General features: G+C 39.1%; 1 protein-coding gene across 3 annotated transcripts in view; it reads right to left on the bottom strand.

Moving 5' to 3' along the window:
• jar (Myosin heavy chain 95F jaguar) overlaps positions 1–21,679 on the bottom strand; it is a 148,531-nt gene extending 126,852 nt beyond the window's left edge. Inside the window, exon 1 of one of the 3 annotated variants that reach the window (XM_076172588.1) lies at positions 21,426–21,679. The gene's annotated coding sequence lies outside the window, so the exon portion shown is untranslated. Of the gene's footprint in view, positions 1–13,035; positions 13,130–21,425 lie in introns of those variants that run through there. The other 2 variants (XM_076172591.1, XM_076172589.1) reach the window with 2 other exon arrangements.
• Between the last annotated feature and the right edge of the window lie 2,399 nt (positions 21,680–24,078).

Genomic DNA, 24,078 nt, shown 5'->3' with positions numbered 1-24,078 from the left:
AGGGGAGGTGGAACATGGACTCCTGAGAACCTAACTGAGTCCAGGTCGCCGCGTGCCTTCCAGGGACTCCAGCAGTCCAGAGCTGGAGTCAAAAGACCAAGGCCCCGTGACCTGGACGGCCCCAACAACTCCCCTCCGCTAGGTTCTCCTGCAAGGAGGAGGAGGAGGAGGAGGAGGAGGAGGAGGAGGAGGTAAGACGGTGGGGAAGAGAAGGGCAGGAGGAGAGGGAGTGTGAATGAATGGGAGTGAGAGATCGAGGAGTGGGAGGGAGGGAGGGAGGGAGAGGGAAGAGAGAGGGAGAAAGAGAGGGAGAGGGAAGAGAGAGGGAGAAAGAGAGGGGGAGGAAAGAGAGAGACTAATAAAGAGACAGACATATATATATATATATATATATATATATATATATATATATATATATATAGAGAGAGAGAGAGAGAGAGAGAGAGAGAGAGAGGGAGAGCAGAAATCGATCACCCAAACATAAAAAGAATCACAGCTAATACAGCTGATGTTCTAGCTACCGCGACAGTGATTCGAAAAATGTCAACCCTCGGGACGAAGACAGGAAAAAAAAGGGAAAAGAGAAAAGAACAATGAAAGCGACTGAAGCGGGCTCCCTCGCTTGAACGACACTGACATTCAGTGCCTTATTATTTGCCGTCCAAGGCTGAACTGACAGACAAATGACCTTTGCGTGCGGTAGAGAGAGAGAGAGAGAGAGAGAGAGAGAGAGAGAGAGAGAGAGAGAGAGAGAGAGAGAGAGAGAGAGAGAGAGAGAGAGAGAGAGAGAGAGAGAGAGAGAGAGAGAGAGAGAGAGAGAGAGAGAGAGAGAGAGAGAGAGGAGAGAGAGAGAGAGAGGGAGAGGCAGCCACGCCCTCCACCATACATCTTATCCTCTTCCTCCTCCTCCTCCTCCTGGGCCGAATGAGGTCACAGCGTCTGCACCAAATCAACACACCTGCATCGTCCAGGGATGGTCGACACAGATACCCATGTGTGTGTGTGTGTGTGTACGTATGTGTGAGAGAGATAGAGAGAGGGGGAAACACGGAAAGAGGGGTGAGGGAGGGAGGGAGGGAGGGAAGGAGAGAGGAGGGGAGAGAAGGAGGGGAGAGGAGGGGAGGGAAGGGGAGGGAAGGAGAGAGAAGGAGGGGAGGGAAGGAGAGAGAAGGAGGGGAGGGAAGGAGAGAGAAGGAGGGGAGGGAAGGAGAGAGGAGGGGAGGGAAGGAGAGAGAAGGAGGGGAGGGAAGGAGAGAGAAGAAGGGGAGGGAAGGAGAGAGAAGGAGGGGAGGGAAGGGAAGGGGAGAGAAGGATGGGAGGGAAGGGAAGTGGAGAGGAGAGGGAAGGGGAGAGAAGAAGCGGGAAGGAGAGAGAGGGAGATGGAGGGGGGAAAGGAGAGGGGGGAAAGGAGAGGGGAGGGAGGGGGAGGAGTTGGTGAGAGGCAAGGGAATGGGTAGGGGAAGGGAAGAGGGAAGGAGAGGGGAGGGGAAGGGTACAGGGAGGGAAAGATAAGAGGGGAAGGGGAGGGGAAAGAAGTGGGAGGGAAGGGGAATGGAGGGGGGAGAGAAGGGGAATGGAGGGGGAAGGGGAGGGGGAAGGAGTGGAAGGGAGAGGGAAGGAGTGGGAAGGAGTGGGAAGGAGAGGGGAGGGGAGGGAAGGAGAGGGGAGGGGAGGGAAGGGAGCTGGAGGGAGAGGGGGAGGGGAGGGAAGGAGTGGGAAGGAGAGGGGACGGGAGGGAAGGGAGCTGGAAGGAGAGGGGGAGGGGGAGGGTGAAAAGTTTCGACAGGAAGAAGCCAAACTGTCTGACAAGACTCGATGTCCCCGATGTTTTTTTTTTTTTTTTTTTTTTATTAACTTCATGACAAACCACAACGAAGTAGCAAAACCACGCCCGTGCAACAGAAATCCATAAGTCACTAACCACAGGAGCAACACTAATCATTGAGCACAAGAGAAGGATGAGAAACGCCTTTATGGTCCGGGGCAGGGAGATCCATCGCAATGCCAGAGATATCAATTAAAGTATTTTACACAACCACCACCACCACCACAACCACAACCACGTGGATGAAAACGAGTCTCCTAATCAGTGATAAGGACGCTCATCGATCATACCTTGTGACACGCATCTTATCTGTCTCGTCGAGCAACCATTATAGCCTCCCACTCTAAGGACAACAAAGGATTACAAAGGCGGAGCATGCCAACAGGAGACCTTTTGGTCCATAACTAGGTCGGATGCATAAAAAATAATACACAAACAAATAAACAAATAAAAATTATAACAAACAATAATGAATAAAATAAGTAAATAAGTTGGTAAAGTTAAATAATAAACAAACAATTACCTCTCATCATGTCAGTCCCGTTAATGCAGTGTTTCTTAACCTTCTTCTGTGCGCGTACCCTTCGGTTACCTCCAAAATTTTCCTCGAATCCCCATCCAATACAAACATTTGAAAAGGATTAGCGATACAAACGTTGTTGAGAAATTATTATATTCAATTACTGAACAAAGGTATTTTTTAATTTCAAATTAGAAATGTCAATTCATAGGATACAATGAATGCACATTATGCTTTCTCATGGCAAATATAGAGTGCCATTGCACTAGCTATCATGTCACCAGACCTCTGCACGCCACTGGTGGCGTTGCACCTGGCCGGCGCGGCGCGGCGCCGGCCACGGAAAAGGTTGATCCCGGCCAGACGAGCCTCGGCTCCTGCGGCGGCCGATGACATCGTATCGGATCCTCGCATGCAATGCTCCCTCTTTTATCTTATTCATTACTTCTTCTATTTATCTTATTTATTACTTACTTTATTTTATTTACTTAATTTTATTTATTACTTATTTTATCTTTTTAATTATCTATTACTTATTCTATTTTATTTATTACTTATTTTATTTATTACTTATTTTATTTTATCTATTATTTTATTTTATCTATTTTATTTTATTTATTATTTTATTTTATTTATCTATTACTTTATTTAATTTACTTATTACTTATTTGACTTATTCATTACTTATTTCATTTTATTATTATTACTATTTTTTGCTGTGAGCATAGAAATTTGCTCGTGCACAAATCTTGCCTTCTTTGTCAAGTATGTGCCCACCCGTGCGAGTCCCACACTGACCACATAAACGACCTCAAAACTACACGTGAAATTATGAAATTGTACCCTTACATTTCAAAGGTTATCGACAGATTCTCAAAATTATTTTTCAAATCACTATGAAATTATACGATTAATTTCTTTAATTAAAAAAATAAATTTAATCTTGAAAACCTTCCATGTAAATTTTTTCTTTGTGCGGTACTTGTAAAAGACGTGCGCGCGCGCGCATGCGCACTGCTTAGAGCAGTTTCCCAACCTGGGGTGCTGAAATAAATTCTAGGGTGTGCTGGGAAATGATGCATACAAAAATCACATTCAGATGCACACAATAATCACATTGCTATATGTTTATCATTGATTACCCAGTTGTACATATTTAACTTTTTTTATGCTATTTTATTTTTCTAGGGTGTTCTTATTATTTCTTCTACAAACAATATTGTCAATTTGTTTCAGTTCTAAGGAATCAAGAAAACAAATCATCAAGCAGTACACTACACTTTCTTTTATCCTTCTAATAACAAGACAGGGGTGCTGGACTGCTTAGACATGACAACAGGAGGTGCTATGGTCGTAAAACGTTGAGAAACGCTGGCTTAGAGGGAACATTGGCTACGTGATATGTTTCAACACAAAGCTTTCGAGTGCGACGTTGTTCGCCCGTTTCCTCGTTTGTGTAGTACGAAAAATGTCAATCCTGCGACTTCGCAGACCCAACTGGACGATAGCTGTTCTTCCCTACCTACAGACCACTAGTACCTAAGCCAGTGGTTCTTACCCTGAGGGTATCTGTATCCCAAAGGGATACGAAACCTTAAACCTGGGGGGGGGGTACGAGACATAATACCCAGTGCAATGGCACTGTACATTTACCATGAGAAAGCATAATGTGTATTCACTGTATCTTACTAATTGACATTTCTAATTCGAAATAAATAAAAATGAGTAATTGAATATATCTAATCACTTCTCAGCAAGGTTTGTATCACTAATCCTTTTCATAAGTTTGCATTAAGAACCACGGACTTAGGCAAAGGTGTAATCCAATCCCTTTTGCTTCCCAAGAGTCAAGTTGGCCTCCCATCGTGACGGAACGGTGACCTAGCTGACCAGCTCACTTCTTAATGTTTTGCTGCGAGTCTGCGCAGAAATTTGTTTGTGTGGAAACTTTGCCTTCCCTGAAAAGCACGTTCGCGCGTACCCATGGCGGCAAAGTCGTTTCGTTTGCAATGGAAGCGTTAGTTAGAAGGGAGAAAAAAGAAAAAAAAAAAAAAGAAAAAAAAAGAAAAAAAAAAGGGAACGTTTCTGACTACATTTTATTTACACACGCATATATATATATATATATATATTTTATATATATATATAATATATATACATTATATATATACATATATATATATATAATATATATACATTATATATATACATATAATATATATATATACATATATATATATATTATATATATATACATATATATATATATATTAAAATAGGAACATAAGAATAAAGGAGACTGCAAGAGACAAATCCTACACTAATCCGCTCCAATTTATATATCAATCTCGCTCATCACATTTTCATCTCTCGTGAGCAATTCCTGTGTACAGTCAACCTAAAGGGGTTATCACACTGGGCTATTTTTTCTCCAACATCGGCTGTACCGCCCACCTCCAGAACTTTTTCCTCCGTCAAATCACTCGGGGAAACTATTTTGTTTTCTCAACAAAAATACATAGAATGTCATTTAATATGCTGGAGGAAAATCATTTACCTCCAGCATATCAAATTCCTTCCCGAAAGTTGCAAACTGCAAATCTGCTCCAACAGTCGGGGGGAAAATAGCCCAGTGTGATGACGCCATGCGCTATATCAGAGTTCCGCGACTGAACAAGGCTGAGAATACACAGCAGATAATCACGATAACATCGTATTTTTTACCTATTGGCAAACAAAGCAGGAAATGATGCAAGGAGACACGTCCTTAACTAGATATTTATTTCCATTATCACAAACAACCGGCATGTCTCACTTCTTAAGTGACAGCACACTAAGCATTTCTCGCTAGCATGCTACTTGCTTTTTCTTAGTAACGATCTTTTGTTTTTCAAACTTCCGACTGTCTTGCGTCATATAGTGAAAAGCTGAATGACGAACTAAGAGAAGTTAAACCTAAAATACGACTGTTAAACACAATGTTGAAATGTTCTTACGTCAAGAATATTGTAACCGAAGTCGTTTCTGCTCAAACGAAGTAGCAAAAGCTAGCCTAGTGTGCCGTCACTTTAAGATGCCAGGTCATCGTGTTCAGAGCATCATAACTTATGTTCCAATCCCCTTTCAACTTTCCAAGACGCTATGTTTACATTTCGTCCAGGCGAAAGTTGTGCTGGACTAATTTCTTCGGTCTATGACGTCACGTCGGCTCGAGAGGATTTGTTTTCAACGGTCGGGGGGCGAGTTCACGGGTCCTGCTCCCAACTGATACTCGGCCTAAGAGGGAAAGGTGAAGGTGAGGGTGAGGACAGGGGGGAGGTAGGGAGGAGGAGGAGGAGGAGGAGGAGGAGGAGGAGGAGGAGGAGGAGGAGGAGGAGGAGGGAGGGAGAAGGAGGAGGGAGGAGGGGGAGGGAGGGAGAAGGAGGAGGGAGGAGGGGGAGGGAGGGAGAGAGGAGGGGGCTGGAGGGAGAGAGGAAGGGGAGAGAGGGAGGAGGGGGAGAGAGGGAGGAGGGGGAGGGAGGGAGGGAGAGAGGAGGGGAGGGAGGGAGAAAGGAGGGGGAGGGAGGGAGAAAGGAGGGGGAGGGAGGGAGAAAGGAGGGGGAGGGAGGGAGAAGGGAGGAAGGGGGAGGGAGAGAGGAGGGAGGGGGAGGGAGAAAGAGAAATAGAGAGGAAATGGAGAAAGAAATAGAGAGAGGAAATGGAGAGAGAGAACGAGAGCAAAAGTGAAAGAAAGAAAATGAGAGAGAAAGAGATGATAACTGGTATTTGATGTAAAGAAACGTTATCCATGCCCATGCTGCCGTTTCGTTTGATAGTGCCTTTGGGCACGCCAAACAATTATGTCAATAATCAGAGGATGTGTTTGCACATCGCTTGTCCCATGTAGTGAGCGCTGAAACTATTGTTTTATGAGAAATATAGATAACCTTATGGATGGCGATGATGCGTGGTCATGAACACAGAACTGTCTAATGTATGCAGACTCTTTCATTCTTGTATTCCCCGTCGGCCTATATGTACCCAGAGTGTTTGCCATATGTCTGTACTTGAAAAAGCTGTAACAAGCAAAACGTCGTACCAATAAAGGTTTCGGTCTCATACGGTGTTGATTCTCACATATTCCCATTGGGCCATTCAGCTCATATTTATCAGTTTTAAAGTTAAGGAAGTCTTCTTATAAACTACTACTGTATCACAGTCCCTTAGTGGAATCCATACTGATACAGCCTAGAGCCCTTCCACCTCTACTAAAGACAATCAACACTTGAATTGTCCACAATCAAACAAAATATATTAAATAAAAAAAGGGGAATAGTGCTTCAAGCTTGTCAACATTTATGACAAACCTATATATCAAAATTAACCTCCCAAACACTTATCTCCACCCCATTTGTTGATCAAATTGTATCTTTACCTTCCCAAGCGACTCAAAAAATAGCAAAAATGCTATCACATCTAGCCACACAAACATCGGACCCAAATTCATATTCCAAAGGACAGCCACTGAATCACAGATACTTCAAAACGTTTCACCACATTCCTTCCACGACTGTAACCAATTATTCACAGGCCTAGAATATAAAAATTTCCTTTTCCAGATGTGAGACAATTCTTCTAGGCCCAGATAACATAGACATGATACAACACAACTATGACATCCTTTATATTAAACCACTTCTACTGAACATGGATGGAGGGTCCTTCCAACCATCTGGTGAGACATCCCTTTCCCCAAACTGGGAAAAGACAAAACCTCCCCAAAAATCTATCTGAGAAATTGCTTTTGCAAACTACTTCTGCAAACTCCCAAGATTTGTTTTTTACTCTCGGCTGAGTCACTAACACTTGTCACGTGCTAGCCCAGGTTAGAGTCCTTGGCCGTACCACGTTTCAATTTCTACATGTTGGCCTCAAGTCTCCCTTGATGTTGATGGTTCATAATTGAAGTGTATTGTGCTTTATATATATATACTGTATATATATGTATATATATGTATATATATATATGTATATATACATATAATATATATATGTATATACATATATATATGTACATATATATATATACATATATACATATATATATATACATATATATATACATATACATATATATACATATATATATACATATATATATATATGTATATATATATATATATGTACATATATATATATACATATACATATATACATATATATATATAAATATATATACATATATATATATATATGTATGTATATATATACATATATATTATTTGGATGATGGAGAACATAAACACAGGGGAAGGCTCGGAACCCTAAACACTCTAACGTTTCGTTCGCGTAGAACTTCTTCAGAGAGTGTATGTAGAACTGCAACTGAAGTTTATGTACTAAATCCAATTATCTGTTAGGACACTTGGGAAAGGTCGTTTTTCTGGCGTGCTTTAGAATTAAAATACTAGTTTCTTTAGCTAAATTGATAAACCCTCCTCGATGATTCGATGAATTATTAGTTGAAATATATGCTGATTCAACCAATTCTTCTAGTGAATTTATCAAAACCTTTATGTAGCACTTCAGCTTCTCTCCAGTTTGGTAAGTGATCGAATTTTTCCGCATGAACTACTAAAGAATTAGATGTCCTATGTGCTTTTATGTCGTTTTTATGTTCATAAATTCTTTTTTCTAATCCTCTTGACGATTCGCCAAAATAAGCCATTGAGCAACTATTGCACGGGATTTTGTATACGACTCTGTTTTCGGAATTGGTTCTCTTTTCAGAAGTCTTTATCAAATCATCTATCCTCTTGTTAGTTATTTTAGCTATATTCATACCTGATTTTGTTAAATATTTGTCTATTATTGGTGACGTTTCTGAGCCAGGTACTGATATAAAATTTGTATTATTTTTATCATCTCTCTCTCTCTTTCCGCGATTGTAAATATTTATTGCTTTTCTTTTTGTTCTTTTCAACATTCCCTCTGGATATCCAAGTTTGTCAAAGGTTTTCATAATGTAATCAAATTCGCCTTCTAGGTATTCATTACTACAGATTCGTAGTGCCCTGAGAAAAAATCCTATTACTATACCACTCTTTGTTCTGTCATCATGTGCGGAGAAGTAATGTACTAAATCCTCTTTGTTTGTTTCCTTTCTATATACTGAGAAAGTTACAGTTTTTTCCACTCGTCGTATTAACGTATCTAGGAAGGGCAATTGTCCGTTTTGTTCCTCTTCTACGGTGAACTGAATATCGCTGTTGACCGCGTTAAGCATTCTCACTTTATTATTTACATTGGTGTTTTCGGGGATGATTGCGAGGACGTCGTCTACATATCTAAACCAGTGTGATCCCCTACCATTGATTCTGATAAAGTTTTCTTTTTCTAATAACTCCATATATAGACAGGCCATCACTGCACTTAAAGGACTACCCATAGCGAGACCTCTATGTTGTTCATATTCGTCACCATTAAAAGTAAACGCACCGAAATTTACGCATAAATCTATCAATTCTATATAATCTTGTTTTCTTATGGGTAGGTCAGTATCGTTCATATCTTTTATTACTCTCTTTACTGCTTCTAACGCACCGTTAGTGGAAATATTTGTATATAACGCCTTGACATCATAGCTTACTAACTTTTTCCCCGTGAAATCTAAATCTTTTAGTCTTGTCAAAAGATCGTTAGAATTTTTCAAATGTGTATTGCTGATCGATCCCATTGCCTGTGATAGCGGTTTGGCTAGACATTTCGCTAGTCTGTGGGGTGCACTGCCAACCCCTGAAGTTATGGGTCGCATTGGAACGTTGGGTTTGTGAATTTTTGGAATACCGCGCAATGTAAATAATAAAGTGAGAATGCTTAACGCGGTCAACAGCGATATTCAGTTCACCGTAGAAGAGGAACAAAACGGACAATTGCCCTTCCTAGATACGTTAATACGACGAGTGGAAAAAACTGTAACTTTCTCAGTATATAGAAAGGAAACAAACAAAGAGGATTTAGTACATTACTTCTCCGCACATGATGACAGGACAAAGAGTGGTATAGTAATAGGATTTTTTCTCAGGGCACTACGAATCTGTAGTAATGAATACCTAGAAGGCGAATTTGATTACATTATGAAAACCTTTGACAAACTTGGATATCCAGAGGGAATGTTGAAAAGAACAAAAAGAAAAGCAATAAATATTTACAATCGCGGAAAGAGAGAGAGATGATAAAAATAATACAAATTTTATATCAGTACCTGGCTCAGAAACGTCACCAATAATAGACAAATATTTAACAAAATCAGGTATGAACATAGCTAAAATAACTAACAAGAGGATAGGTGATTTAATAAAGACTTCTGAAAAGAGAACCAATTCCGAAAACAGCGTCGTATACAAAATCCCGTGCAATAGTTGCTCAATGGCTTATTTTGGCGAATCGTCAAGAGGATTAGAAAAAAGAATTTATGAACATAAAAACGACATAAAAGCACATAGGACATCTAATTCTTTAGTAGTTCATGCGGAAAAATTCGATCACTTACCAAACTGGAGAGAAGCTGAAGTGCTACATAAAGGTTTTGATAAATTCACTAGAAGAATTGTTGAATCAGCATATATTTCAACTAATAATTCATCGAATCATCGAGGAGGGTTTATCAATTTAGCTAAAGAAACTAGTATTTTAATTCTAAAGCACGCCAGAAAAACGACCTTTCCCAAGTGTCCTAACAGATAATTGGATTTAGTACATAAACTTCAATTGCAGTTCTACATACACTCTCTGAAGAAGTTCTACGCGAACGAAACGTTAGTGTTTAGGGTTCCGAGCCTTCCCCTGTGTTTATGTTCTCCATCATCCAAATAATTTGTCTAAAATACTTATCAATACATATACATATATATATATATATTCACAAGTACCCTTTCGTATTGCTCAACAAGAACGCCACAGCGTCGGCCCGATTCCACAGTCATTGTAGGCTTCGTATGAATGAACACTAACGGAAAATTTACCGCGGGTGTGTCGAAAGTTGTCTACAGCTGCAGTCGGCAGCGGAAAGACGTGCAATGAAGCACAACTTGTGTAGCCTCGGACAAATGTACCTGGTACAATGGGGCGTTGTGTCACACAGGCCGCTGGTGGACGGTTAGCATCTCGCATTACGTGATTACGCGACGCTCTGTTGCTGTGCATCTTCGAATTTCTTTCATCCGAGATGCGGTTTCATTTTCATTGCTTAATCCTGACTCCTTTTATTCACTGCACGGTTCTTCTACCTTCCTCACTCGTGTATACAAGTTTTTACCAATACGCACACATACATGTACACAATACAATACACACGCATGTTGTATAATCACATACACTTACACATACGGATGGATGAAAGAATAATTGCGCATCATGAAAGTGTATTAATCAAATTTTATCAACATTAAGATGATTACATTTATGATTAATGAAATTATGTCATTAATTATACGTCTATTTAGGACGCGGCGATTCACTGAACAAAACCATGTTACTGATAAGTTAAGACAAGCTGTACTCCCAGACCTGTGGCGGCACACTAGGCTAGCATGCTACTTGCTTTTGCTACTTCGTTTGAGTAGAAACGACTTCGGTTACAATATTCTAGACTTCCGTAATAAGAACATCTCAACAATGTGTCTAATATTCGTATTTTAGGTTTAACTTCTCTTGATTTGTCATTCAGCTTCCCACTATATGACGCAAGAGTGACCTTCGTATTTTTTTTTAAAACAAAAGATCGTTATCTGTCTGCCCACCGCCCTCCACTTCCCGCAAATATACATCCGTTATGGAAAAACGAACACCTTTCCAGGTGGGCACCCGATCCATCCGTTCTAGACATCATGGAAGTACTCATCACAGTCAATGAACCCTTTTGCTGGGCTGGGCTGGGCTGGGCGGTTACTCTCGACTGAACGAAAGAGGACACAGAAACACAGAACAAATGCTTAATTTGTGATCAGTTCAAGTTAAGCGATCTCGACGATTGATGATGGATATTTGATTGGATTAAGAAAAGAAAGGAAATAACGACTTCCGAATATTTCGATCACTGGTCGTGATCCTCTTCAGCGGAAGAGGATCACAGCCACTGATCGAAATATACGGAAATCGTTATTTCATTTCTTTTCTTAATCCAATCAACAGTGGGTCTTTAGTGTATTCATACAAATGTGTTACATTACTTGGCAGTGATATATATATATATATATATATATATATATATATATATATATATACACACACACATATATATATCTCAATGTTTACACATACTGAGCGCGAGTTTAGAACAGTAAGAGAGAGAGAGAGAGAGAGAGAGAGAGAGAGAGAGAGAGAGAGAGAGAGAGAGAGAGAGATAGAGAGAGAGAGAGGAGAGAGAGAGAGAGAGAGAGAGAGAGAGAGAGAGAGAGAGAGAGAGAGAGAGAGAGAGAGAGAGAGAGAGAGAGAGAGAGAGAGAGAGAGAGAGAGAGAGAGAGAGAGAAACGTGATTAGGATCCTCGGAACAATAAGGGCGTGCAAGGCCCTGGTGCTGCGAGCGAGCGAGCGAGCGGAAGATACGTGACATGAAGCTGCTCCTGCCTGGTTGGTTGGTTGGCTGGCTGGCTGGCATGGCTAGTTTGCGAACTGAAACATTGACTGGCTGGCTGGATGGTTGACTAGTTGGCTGACTGGTTGGTGCAGACGTGCATGAAGAGGAGGAGGAGGAGACTTCTGTACCCGTTGACCCTGGACTCCATAAAGGACGGAAGTTCTCTTACTTTCCCCTTTTCCTCTTCTTCCCCTCTCTATCGCTTCCCTCTCTTCTCTCACTGTCTTCCCTCCCTCTTTCCTCTTTTATCCTCACCTCCCACTATCTTGTCTTCCCTTCTCTTTCCTTTTTTTTCTCGTTCTCTTTCCCTCAATCTTTGTCCCTTCCTTCTCTCCCTCTCTTCTTTTTCTTTTTTCTTTCATTTTTCTCGTTTAATTTCCCTTCTTCTCTTACCTTTTCGGCTGATTTTTTTCTTTTCATTTCTCTCCCTCCTCTTTTCTTTCTCTCTCTTTTTTGCCTTTGTATGCCTCTCACTCTCATACACACACACTAAATAGAACTCGAATATGCTACACATGAGATCGAATACACCCACTATCCCACGTTTGCATCCATGCACGCGTGCACATGAGACAGGCTCCTGGTTTCCAAAGGTGGTGGTACACTAGGCATTTCTCGCTAGCATGCTACTTGCTTTTGCTACTTCCTCCAAATAGTAACGACTTTGGTTACAACATTCTAGACTTCCGTAAGAGCATCTCGACATTGTGTCTAACATTCGTATTTTAGGTTTAACTTCTCTTAGTTTGTCATTCAGCTTCTCGCTATGTGACGCAAGAGTAATCTGACATTCTGAAATTTTGAAAAAAAAAAAAAAAATCGTAACCGAAGTGGCTTCTACTCAAACGAAGTAGCAAAAGCAAATAGCAAGTTAGAGTAGCGTTCAGCCACCTTAAGGCTTGACTTTTCAAGAAAGGTGCGGAGGAGTTACACGCTCTGCAATGTTTGCCAGGACAAGCAGCAAACACCGGTAACCGTCGAGTTCAAACTCGCACTTGCAACGTGCGAGACGGGAACAGGAAGCAACTGTGATTAAACTATTCTATTTTTGATAAGGAAATTCAGGTCACTTACCCTTTGTTAGGAATTTTCTGAGCTCGCAAATCGTTCTACGTTTTAGGAGAGGCCAGAGGAAGGGTTTCCATGAGTCTAACAGAAACAAAAATGGCTCACGAACCTACGCTGTTTACTATAATAAGACGAGCTGTAGAGACGTGACTGTGAAAATTATGTCTAATAAAAAACAACAGAGAATGAATGAATAAATATTTACACAAATAAACCACAAAACTAGACGAGAAACCATGAATATAAACATAACAATCAAACAAGCGAAGCTAAAAAATCTAGTCACTGGGCAAATGAAGTATCCTGATGTATCTCCACATTAAACGATGGCAGAATCGTATCGAAGTCTTGTGCTACCCGAGTGTGCGCGACTTCAAATTCGGCAACGATAGAACCAACTTGAACAATATGTAAATAGTTCAAGAGACGAAATAGCACGAGAACAAACTCTGCCCCACAGAGCGGAACTGCTTGAGCACGCCTCTCTTCCCCACCCCCTTTGTACGCGCGCGCACACGCTCTCTCTCTCTCTATCACACACACACACACACACACACACACACACACACACACACACACACACACACACACACACACACACACACACACACACACCACACACACACACACACACACACACACATAAACAGGTAAAATAGATCATATCAAACATATAAAACGATAGGACAAGCATTGATAAGACAGAGGAAGTCGGCTTGGCAGTTGGCGAGGGGCGGGGCCAATGAAAATTAAATTCAAGTTACAATCTGGTACGAACGAGATCATCAGTAAAACACGGAGGATGGCTGATATTGATAATTAAAAAAAACTTTCTGATAAGAGGAATAATTATGGGGATATTTGATTAAAAAATTAGTCAACAAGTTATAAAAAAATTGGGGGGGGGGGGTTAACGGACGAAAGCAGCAGTTTTACAGAGGGGGACGAACCAGATAAAGTAGTAGTACCTGAAAAGGTGTTCAATAATGAAGTCAAAACACTGTACGGAATTTGAAGGTGACGTATATAGATGACTTAATATCATCTAGATATGAGGTAAACAATCAACTGAGGAGGGAGAACGACACATGACTTTGACTGCAGAGGTAAGCTGGAAAGACTAGAAAGCAAGTAGAAAGGTAGCCATAGATAACATAATAATATAAAGGTCCACAGAATCAGCAAGAACAGCCAGACTGGACTTACTGGTGATTTAAGACATGTTTAGGATTCCTCAGTTTCTCAGTGGCCTATGGGGGAAGAGTGACCATGAAGTACTGAAGTTCCATTTGATTGTAGAGAATCCAGAACTAAAGTATGAACTGTGTATGAAGGGCAGATATAACTTTGGAAATACAAAATTTATGGAACTGAGAAGATATTTCTTGGAAATAGACTGGAAAGAGTTCAGTCTAAACATGTATAATATAAATGAAATCTAAAGGCATTTAAATTGGGGGTAGAAAAATGTGTACTGAAACTGAAAGACAATTTCGGAGGCTTACTTGAATGGAGATTTTTGCAAAAATGGATCAAGATAAAGCAAGGGAAAGATGCAGAGAGGCAGCATTAGATCAAGGGAAGAACAAGAGATCCCAGAACAAGTACACAAAAACAAGATAAGAAAAAAGTTTTGAGAAAAATATAATTGACAAATGTATTGACAAAAATAAACCTGTTCTACTAATTCATTAACAATGTCGGGATCAAGTAGTAGACAAGATATAAAGTTCTTGCATATTCACTTGGAAAAGGGAGTGCCTTATGATTGTAAACTGCCTAATAATGTGCCAAATTATATAGTGGTGACAGGAAGATTCCTCAGAATTATATATCAGTGTCTTTAATCAGTAAGATAGCTAAATGTGTAAAAAAAATTGTAAAAGACAGCTGGTCAAAGTATCTCAAAGAAGAACAAATTATAATAGAAAACAAATTTAACCTTGGGAAAGGAAGATCCAGTTTTAAATTTGATGAGTTTTTACTCTAGAGTAATAGACAAGTTTCAAGGGAAGGATAGTTGGGTGGACTACATTTACTTGGATCTAAAGAAAGTATTTGACATGGTACCTTATAAAAAAAAATTATTATGGAAAATGGAACATGTAAGTCTTAATGGGAATTTGTTTCAATGAATGTATGGACAGTTGTGATGGACAGAATGTCTGGATGGAGGTTAGTTACTATTGGAGTCCCACAGGGGTCAGTGTTAGTACTAGTAACATCAAACAATCAGTCCACTGCCCCAGGTGTCTCTTGTAGAAGATCCACAGCTTCCAGGTAACCAGTAACAGTAACCAAACTGGCCCATAAGTCACTCATGGAAGAAATATGGTGTTGTTACATAGGTATAGTTAGAGTAAGATGATGTGTTTGGTGTCCTATGTATGATGGTTGCATCCGAGTTAGTTTGTTTCTGTAGCCAGGAATATTTCATGGTCTGATGGAGTAGAAGTTTGATGGTCAGTCTTGAAGAGCTTGTTTTGTGATACAAATGTGAATGTGTTTATGCATGGATATACTATATCGTACAGGTGGTAAAGTGTTGTAAATGTCCGATTAGTATGTTGGTAGCATAGTCTTTCTGTGTTCAGTTGGTTGCGTTTGTGTAATATAATGAGAAGAGTAGGGTTGAGGGTTCTTGCAAAGAACTGTACCCAGTATCTATCATTTTCATGTAACCTTCAGGGATGATTTTGGTTTCTGTGAGCATGTGTTGTATTGATGTGGTATTGGTGCATCCTCTTATCATTCTCAAGGTTTTATTTTGTATAGTTTGTAAGGTATCTATGGTTATTTTCCTGATTATTGGCAAGACAGAGGGGAAGGCAGAAGGAAGAGAGGAAACACAGACAAGGGAGATACATCTTTGCAAAGGCAAATTTTACTAAACTAAAAAAATACTTTGAAGAAGTAGATTGGACAGAGTTCAAAGCTAAAGAAACCTCTTATCATACCTGTCCTTTTTAAGAATCCTTTTCAAATATCACATTAAGAAACAAAGAATAGGAAAGATGGAGAGAAAAAAAAAAAAAAAAAAAAAAAAAAAAAGGACAAAGATGAATATACAAAAGACAGAAATGGGTACTCAAGAATATGAGAAGAAAAGAGCTCCGAGAAGGATATGGTTGACAAATTTAAGGATCAACCAAAGTGGTTCTTCATATCTGTAAATGGCAAGCTGAAATATATAGAAGGAATATCCAAATTGAAAGTTGATGTATATGAAGATGCAAAAATGCAAGTACAAATAATGAATGAAAGTTTCCAGTCAAAATTCAACAAGGAAGAGAAGTCTGAGGGAGAGACGGGTGAAGAAATTGGAGATGTTATAAACAGCATAAGAGTGGTAGTGAGGTGTTTAACCACTTCAGTACGACTCAAATTCTTGCACGCAGCATCAACTGCTATGTAATTTGCATCACACTACTCACATTATAAAATATAAAGTCTCCTTCCAACCTTGCTCTCCTCCTCACCTTATTTCTCTCTATCCAGTCTTGTAACCCCTATCATACATCTCAGACACATCATCTCAAACACATTTAAGCTTCTCCTGTCTGCCTTTGTTAACTTCAAAGTCTCTGCCCCATGCAGTGCCATAGGCACAATCACTCCTCCATTTACCTAATTGTAGTAGACATGAAAGGGGTATGTTCATTGGGTCCCATCCTCTATTCTCTAATTTTCTAACATACCTAGACTCAAATTCATGTATGGTTCCAACTTAATCTATATCTTTGATTTCCAATTATCATATTTATATTTTAACTCATGTACTGTTTGAGGTTGGGCTGTATCACCTAAGCTATTCTGCATTTATACATCTATATGGAAAACTGTATTTCTTCACATCCTTTTGACATGGTAGTCTTTTTCAATTTACTTCCATGACCTCTTAAAGCCCTCCCATCTTTAATCAGGAGATCTTTCAATGCAATCTATTCCCTTTAGTGACCTGAACACTGTAATGTCACCTCTCTCTCTTCGATCTTTCAAAGTTGGTAGGCTAGTTTGGTTGCTACCCTTTGTATTCTCTCAATCTTGCTTATGTCCTTCATTCTGTATGGGGACCATACTACTGACGCATATTCCAGTCTTGTATGTATCAGGGTTTCAACGAGTGTTATCATCTCTTCATCCATATAATGGATCACCGCTTTAACTTCTGCAGTAGTCCATATGTCTCTCTCACAATCCTGCTGATATATATCCGTCAGGTGACAGGTTGTCTTTTATCAACACTTTCAAGTCTTTCTCCTATTTTGCTTTTGTAATGGGTTCGCTTCCCAAGGAATAGTTTAAGGATAGCCTTTTGCCGCTATTGTCCCCTTCCAGTACTTTGCATTTTTTTTTTGTATTGAACTTCCTTTCCCATTCTTGGCTCCATGCAAAAATAGTTTCTAGATCTTTTTTGCAATATTCTACAATCTTCCTCATTTTTCACTCTTCATGATTTTTGCATCATCTGAAAACATGTTGGCATAGCTTGTTCCTCCCATTATGTCATTAACATAGACAAAAAAAATTATTGGTGCAAGCACTGAACCTTGTAGAACTCCACTAGTTACCGCTCTCCAGCTTATCTTGTCCTTTACTACCGTCTTCTTATCTTTCCTTCAAAAAGTCTTTAATCCATTCTAGTAGTTTGCCTCTCAGTCCACCACCATGCTCCAATTTCCACATACGTCAACTGTGAGGTACTTTATCAAATTTGTATGAAAGTAACAGTTGCCAACAAGTCTATGGAAATAAACACCAAAAGTGAGGACAGAGCCTTTATTAGTACAATGTTTCCCTTGTTACATTTTTATCAAGCACAAAGCTGTAATACTTGTGACAGATAAAATAAGAGGAAGGGAGGGAATGGGGGGAGGGAGGGAGGGAGAGAAGAAGGGAGTGAATGGGGGGAGGGAGGGAATGGGGGAGGGAGGGAGAGAGGGAGGGAGAGAGGGAGGGAATGGGGGAGGGAGGGAATGGGGGGGAGGGAGGGAGAGGAAGGGAGGGAATGGGGGGAGGGAGGTAGAGAGGAAGGGAGGGAATGGGGGGAGGGAGGGAGAGAGGAAGGGAGGGAATGGAGGAGGGAGGGAGAGAGGGAGAGGGGAGGGGGGTCACTGAATACCTTCTCCTCAACCTTCCCTAGTATTCAGTGATCCCCCTACAACCTCCCTCCCTCCCCCCTTCATTTTATTTAATCTCAGTCACGTGTATTACAACTGTACTTGAAAAAGTTTATGAAGGTGGAAAAAGAAGTCACGGGTCTAGTTCCGAGTTTCTGAGTTCATTCCTGACCAGTTTCGCTCTATGTTTCTTCCGAAATAAACTCAGAAACTCGGAACTACACCCGTGACTTCTTTTTTCTACCTTCATCAACTTGTCACAATGTACCAGCATTTGAAAAAGCTGTAACAAACAAAATGTCGTACTAATAAAGGCTCCGTATTCAAATGGTGTTTAATTCGATAGACTTTATCAAATGCCTTCTCTAGGTCCAAGTACACACAGTCCACCCAGCCTTCTCTCTCTTGCAGCACATCAATCACTCTTGAGTGAAAGCTTAAAAGGTTCGACACACATGACCTTCTGGACCTGAAGGCAAACTGACTGTCAGATTGTTTATCGTTTCAAGATATTTGGTCCATCAGTCTTTCACAGTCCTGTCATATAACCTTTTTCCATCCAATTCCAGACACCTATTTTTCATGACACTTTTCAATCCTCCAAAACATTTATTTGCTTTTCTCAATCTACAGTTTACCAACACCCCCACTATTTCTTGCCATATGCAACCCCAAATACAACTGTCCACTTCCTCCAATTTCTCATATACACATAACATTTTACAGATATTTACATATTCTTTATACAAAAAATATATACATATAAACATTTATATGTTTATGCCAGGAGGTGCTTTGCCATATGTATCAAATTTGCAAGAGGAACAGCAGTCATTAGATTTAATTGTTGCATAAATGCAACACATTGCACAGTATATAACTCCAGTGATGTCACTATAGCAAGTGATTTAAAAAAATATATAAACAAACAAATGTACACATACATACATGTATATAGCTACAGTATCATCCTGTACAAAATAAATACCAAAGTACCATACTCTGGATCTAAAAGTTGGTTTCTACTTAATCAACAAGTACTTTAATAATAAAACATTAATAATAAATTATATTACATTCTGTAATTACATAGGAATTAGTAAACTTGATCTTACTAAAAAAAATTCTAATAACAGAATTTTGCCATTTCACAAAGCACAATTATCTTATAGCTAAAGATATGACTATTTTTGTTCTTATTGTTATCAGGTTAATAGCAATATTTCATGGTTTAAACTGTACGACTATATTCAAATGAGGTATACAATGCAAAGCATATCTACCATTAACATGACCAAACAAGTACTGTTGACAACAAGTTCCATACAATGTTGCTGCTTATGATACACTATCCAGCCAGTAGCAATTAATGTCATGTGTAGAATTATGGGCTGGCGTATCAGCAGAGTGCGGCTTCCTTGCCTACATCATAAGTGGTGTGTGGATGGGAAGCCCACCAGGTAAGAGAACCAGGTAAGAGACAGCATCAGAATGGTCATGAAATCTCTTTTTGGGTCTGGCCCCCAACCCTAAATGATGCCAATGGATATTTTGTAATGATTATAACATCCGTTATCAATTGTATCCAGTTTTAATTAAGTTGAGTTGAGAGAAGGCATCTGGAGGTTGACAACATGTGGTCATGTTGACGCAGACCAATTGCATACAATGTGGTCATTAAGTATGACTTTTTTAACTACACCAAACTACATTATGCAACTACATGTATTTGACTAGGAAAATTATTCCAAACATAACCAACTATAGTCTCCAAATGCACACATGGCCTCTTTTATGGGATGATGATTTCCATAATCCTTGTCCTCTTAGCAAAAGAATCTCGGTTCACTACTAAAAATAAGAAACTGGTTACAATGTTATAAATGGCTACTAATGGCCTTACAGCATTGCAATATGTCTATCCTCAGTATTAGAAATATTCTCTTGCTGGCACTGTCACTTCTCGACAAATGGACGACTCTAATGTCATATTTATTACTCAGAGATCAATCTATTCAAGAGTTGGTAGAAATCAGCAATTCATCATTATACATCCACTTACATTCCCAAATATTACTGGTCATTTTCTATGTTCTTGACATATATTACCTTTTGTTGTTTGCTTTTAATATTGCTCATTCAATGATTGAAGTTTGCAGGTCTTATTGTTGTTCACATGCTCCAAATCTCAATTTGAATTTCTCCACACTGTATAGATACAACATAACATGATTATTCATGTCACACTCTAGAAAAGAAAAACAACAGTAACCGTGTTTCCTCAAGAGAGCATTGTCATACATGAAGTCCAATACCTTAGGCTTTACACATTTGGAAAAACTCTACAATTCATTAATATCAATTTCAAGGAAACTCTCATTTGTGGAACCTGCAGATACCCACTTCAAAGTTATTTATCTAAAACTAGAAATCCTATCAGGGGGATAAGAGTATTGCCATCATGTTCCCATGCACGACATAAATCAAGAGAGGACAGAGTCTCTTATCCTTTTTATTCCACATTGTCAAGGCATAATTTCACTCTGCCAACCCCTTTTATAGGGAGAGGGAAAGGGCAGAGTTATATAAGTCCATAAATATTTAAAAGATCAACTATTACCTCTGCTATCTAATGCAGTTGAAAAATAAAAAGATTACCACAGACCTGCCAGATAAAGATGTGACAGTCCTTATTAAATATCAAATAATAAACTACAAGGTTTAACAATGTAGGAGAAATGGACATATTTTAGCACCCTGCAATGATCTGCATCTGACTGACTCATACAATATAGTCCAACAGTTTGTAAACCTTCACATCATGACTAACCATCAAACAGACAGGAAGCCACAAGGTGATATAATTGATTACTTATTTACCAAAACAATATATAATCATATAAAACTGTAAAGGTCTATTTGGTGGTGTATGGAAAATCAATGCCCCATCATACGGCATACCCATACTCTCTACTCGAGTAGCTTCAAATACAAGCCTTGCCAAAACTCTAGCGAGAAACACAAGAATACAGCGGGATAGAACAAAACAATTATTGAATAAAAGACTGCACATTTCATCACATATCCATTTCCTGTTTTGCATAACTATATACCATGACAACAGCGGCCAACTCAAGCCAAGGTCACTTGCTACTCATCCCGTTGCAGCCGGGCTATCCTGGCTCCTGCGGTTTGATTCCATTCACCATTGTAATAAATTTCAGAATTGACAACGAATTTAACAACTTCTTGCTTTAACAGTCAATTCCAACATACCTTAAATTTAACTCGATAGCAGCTTTCAGGAGACCAGTTCTGCTACATGTAGATGACAGCATGCCACTTGTTTAAAAACAATACACATCCCTGTTTCGGTGGTACGGTTACCCAATACCCAATATGGGCGTTTCCTTTTTTCATTACTTTTTAACACTGTCTACGTTATTTCATTGTTAAATACTAATTATTCTTATTTCTATCCAATGTCAATATCCCAAGAAATAACAAAATTAGGTACAAATTTAGTATAAAACACGGTAAGTAAATATTACATTTCCGATTTGTTTACATGAAACACTGACATTTCATTTTTTGTAACAACGACCCATGTATATTACATGATTGACGACTGAATTTTGAGTGCAACAACTTTTATTGTGTAATTATTGTATTATATTTTGATGGGTTAATATAAACAATCACAAAGTTTTAATTCAAATGTCGATATCTAACTATCAGATTCAATTTCTATCCACAAACATCATAGGGCAATGACGCTGGCTACGGAAGCTTAGCAACAAGAAAAGACAGACTAGAAAAAGGAATATGGAATTCAATGATTTTAAATAGGTTGGATGAGTAAATCATAGAAACTGTTATTGGATATGTTTTATAAGAAAGGAATAGAAACAAACTGGAACCTGAGTAGTAAAATTATTAACTTTTGATTGGAGTGTGTTAATTAGTGCTGGGCAAATATCGCTAATTTCAATATCGAAATTATTGGTGAACAACAATACAGTTACAGAAATTACCGACAGTTTACCGGTAAAGGACTCGTGAGGTAGTGACGTCACAAGTTCGAGTCGAGTTAGAAAAATCAAAGTTTTTGTCCTTTAATAAGCTATATCTCTGGTTCTATTTTACATATTGTTTTTATTGTTATGTCATTGTAAAGGGAAAAGGTCATACTTTAATTGGTGCTACTATAGTCTGCTATCTACCGCGCGAGTGACTCAATGAGGGTGGGTGTGGTGTATACATTTTCATTCGCGTGTCTGCATGCATGGGTTCATGTTTGGAGGTGGTAGTGGTAGGCAGCTACCGGTAAAGTTACAGGTTTTATCCAACAACCTTAACGATAGCTTACCGGCAAACATTCTGCTACCGTTAAAGCTTCGTTAACCGATAACTCGATAAGCTATACCATAACATTCAGAGAGCGGTAAGCACGTCTCGGCTTGGTGGTACTGAGTGACGGGCCCAGTGCCCCGCTAATTTTACCGGTTAAACTTTTACCATTAAGCAAGTATGTACCGCTAAGGTCTCGGTCATTTTTTTTACCATTAAAACCGTTTTTTTCGGCACTCTTTTTAAATTCTCAATAGAATTAATACTATTTCTGTGATCAGCATACGAAACTGTATTAATTATGAAAGTTTCATAAAAAAAAAAAAATTCCGCGTGTCGCCAAACGAAGACCCCTATAATATATGGGTCTTCGTTTGGCGACACGCGGAATTTTTTTAATGAAACTTTCATAATTAATACAGTTTCGTATGCTGATCACAAAAATAGCATTAATTCTATTGAGAAATTAAAAAGAGTGCCGAAAAAAATGGTTTTGATTATGAAAACTTACCGAGACCTTAGCGGTACATACTTGCTTAGTGATAAAAGTTTAACCGGTAAAATTAGCGGGGCACTGGGCCTGTCACCACCGTCACTCAGTACCACCAAGCCGAGACGTGCTTACCGCTCTCTGAGTGTTATGGTATAGCTTATCGAGTTATCGGTTAACGAAGCTTTACCGGTAGCAGAATTTTTGTCGGTAAGCTATCAGTAAGTTTGTTGCCGATAAAACCGGTAATTTCACCGGTAGCTGCCCACCACTAATTCATACTTACATTCCTTTTAAGTACAGACGTCCCCCAAATCAGGCTCGCCCAAAGTGGCTCGACAAAGAAACTGAAAAAAGTATTGCTAAAAAGAGACAGGCTTATAAGAGATATAAGTGCTCGGGTGCATCTAATGACTATGAAAGTTATGTATCAATACAGAGAGATTTATAAAATACATTAAGAAAAAGAAAACGGCAATGAACATCGCTGATAAATCCAAAGAGAATGCCAAAGAATTCTATAGTTACATTAGAGATAAAAAGGTTGTTTGGAATTACATTGGTCCACTATTATCTGCTGACGGTCAACTTGAATATTCAAATGAAGGAATGTGTAATATTTTAAACAATTATCTTAGCTCGGTATTCGTAAACGAAACACCTCAAAGTGAACTCCAAACTGAAACCTGTGAAAAGTCTAGGGTAAACTTACTCACTACGGTAAGTATAACAAATGAAAAAATTAAAAGGTGTATAGATAAACTCAAAGTTAATAAAACACCAGGGCCTGACGGTTGGCATCCAAGAATCTTAAAGGAAATGAAAAATGAGATTGTTGCTCCATTAGAAATTATTTTCAAGAAATCCATCATATCCGGAGATGTCCCAAGAGAATGGAAGCTAGCTAACGTTACTCCCATATTAAAAAAAAGGTGACAAAAAGAAGCCAAATAACTATAGGCCTATAAGTTTGACTTCTATCGTAGGAAAAATAATGGAAACTATCATCAGAGATGCTATCGAACATCATTTAGAAAGTAACCGTTTGATGATAGCCAGCATGGTTTCAGACGGAAACGTTCTTGCGTG

This window comes from Oratosquilla oratoria, chromosome 33 (genome assembly GCF_046742065.1).
Source record: "Oratosquilla oratoria isolate Oo_2021 chromosome 33, ASM4674206v1, whole genome shotgun sequence".
NCBI classification, from domain to species: Eukaryota; Metazoa; Arthropoda; class Malacostraca; order Stomatopoda; family Squillidae; genus Oratosquilla; species Oratosquilla oratoria.
The sequence above is the reverse complement of the archived record's forward strand: the minus strand, read 5'-3'. Positions and strand labels throughout refer to the sequence as shown.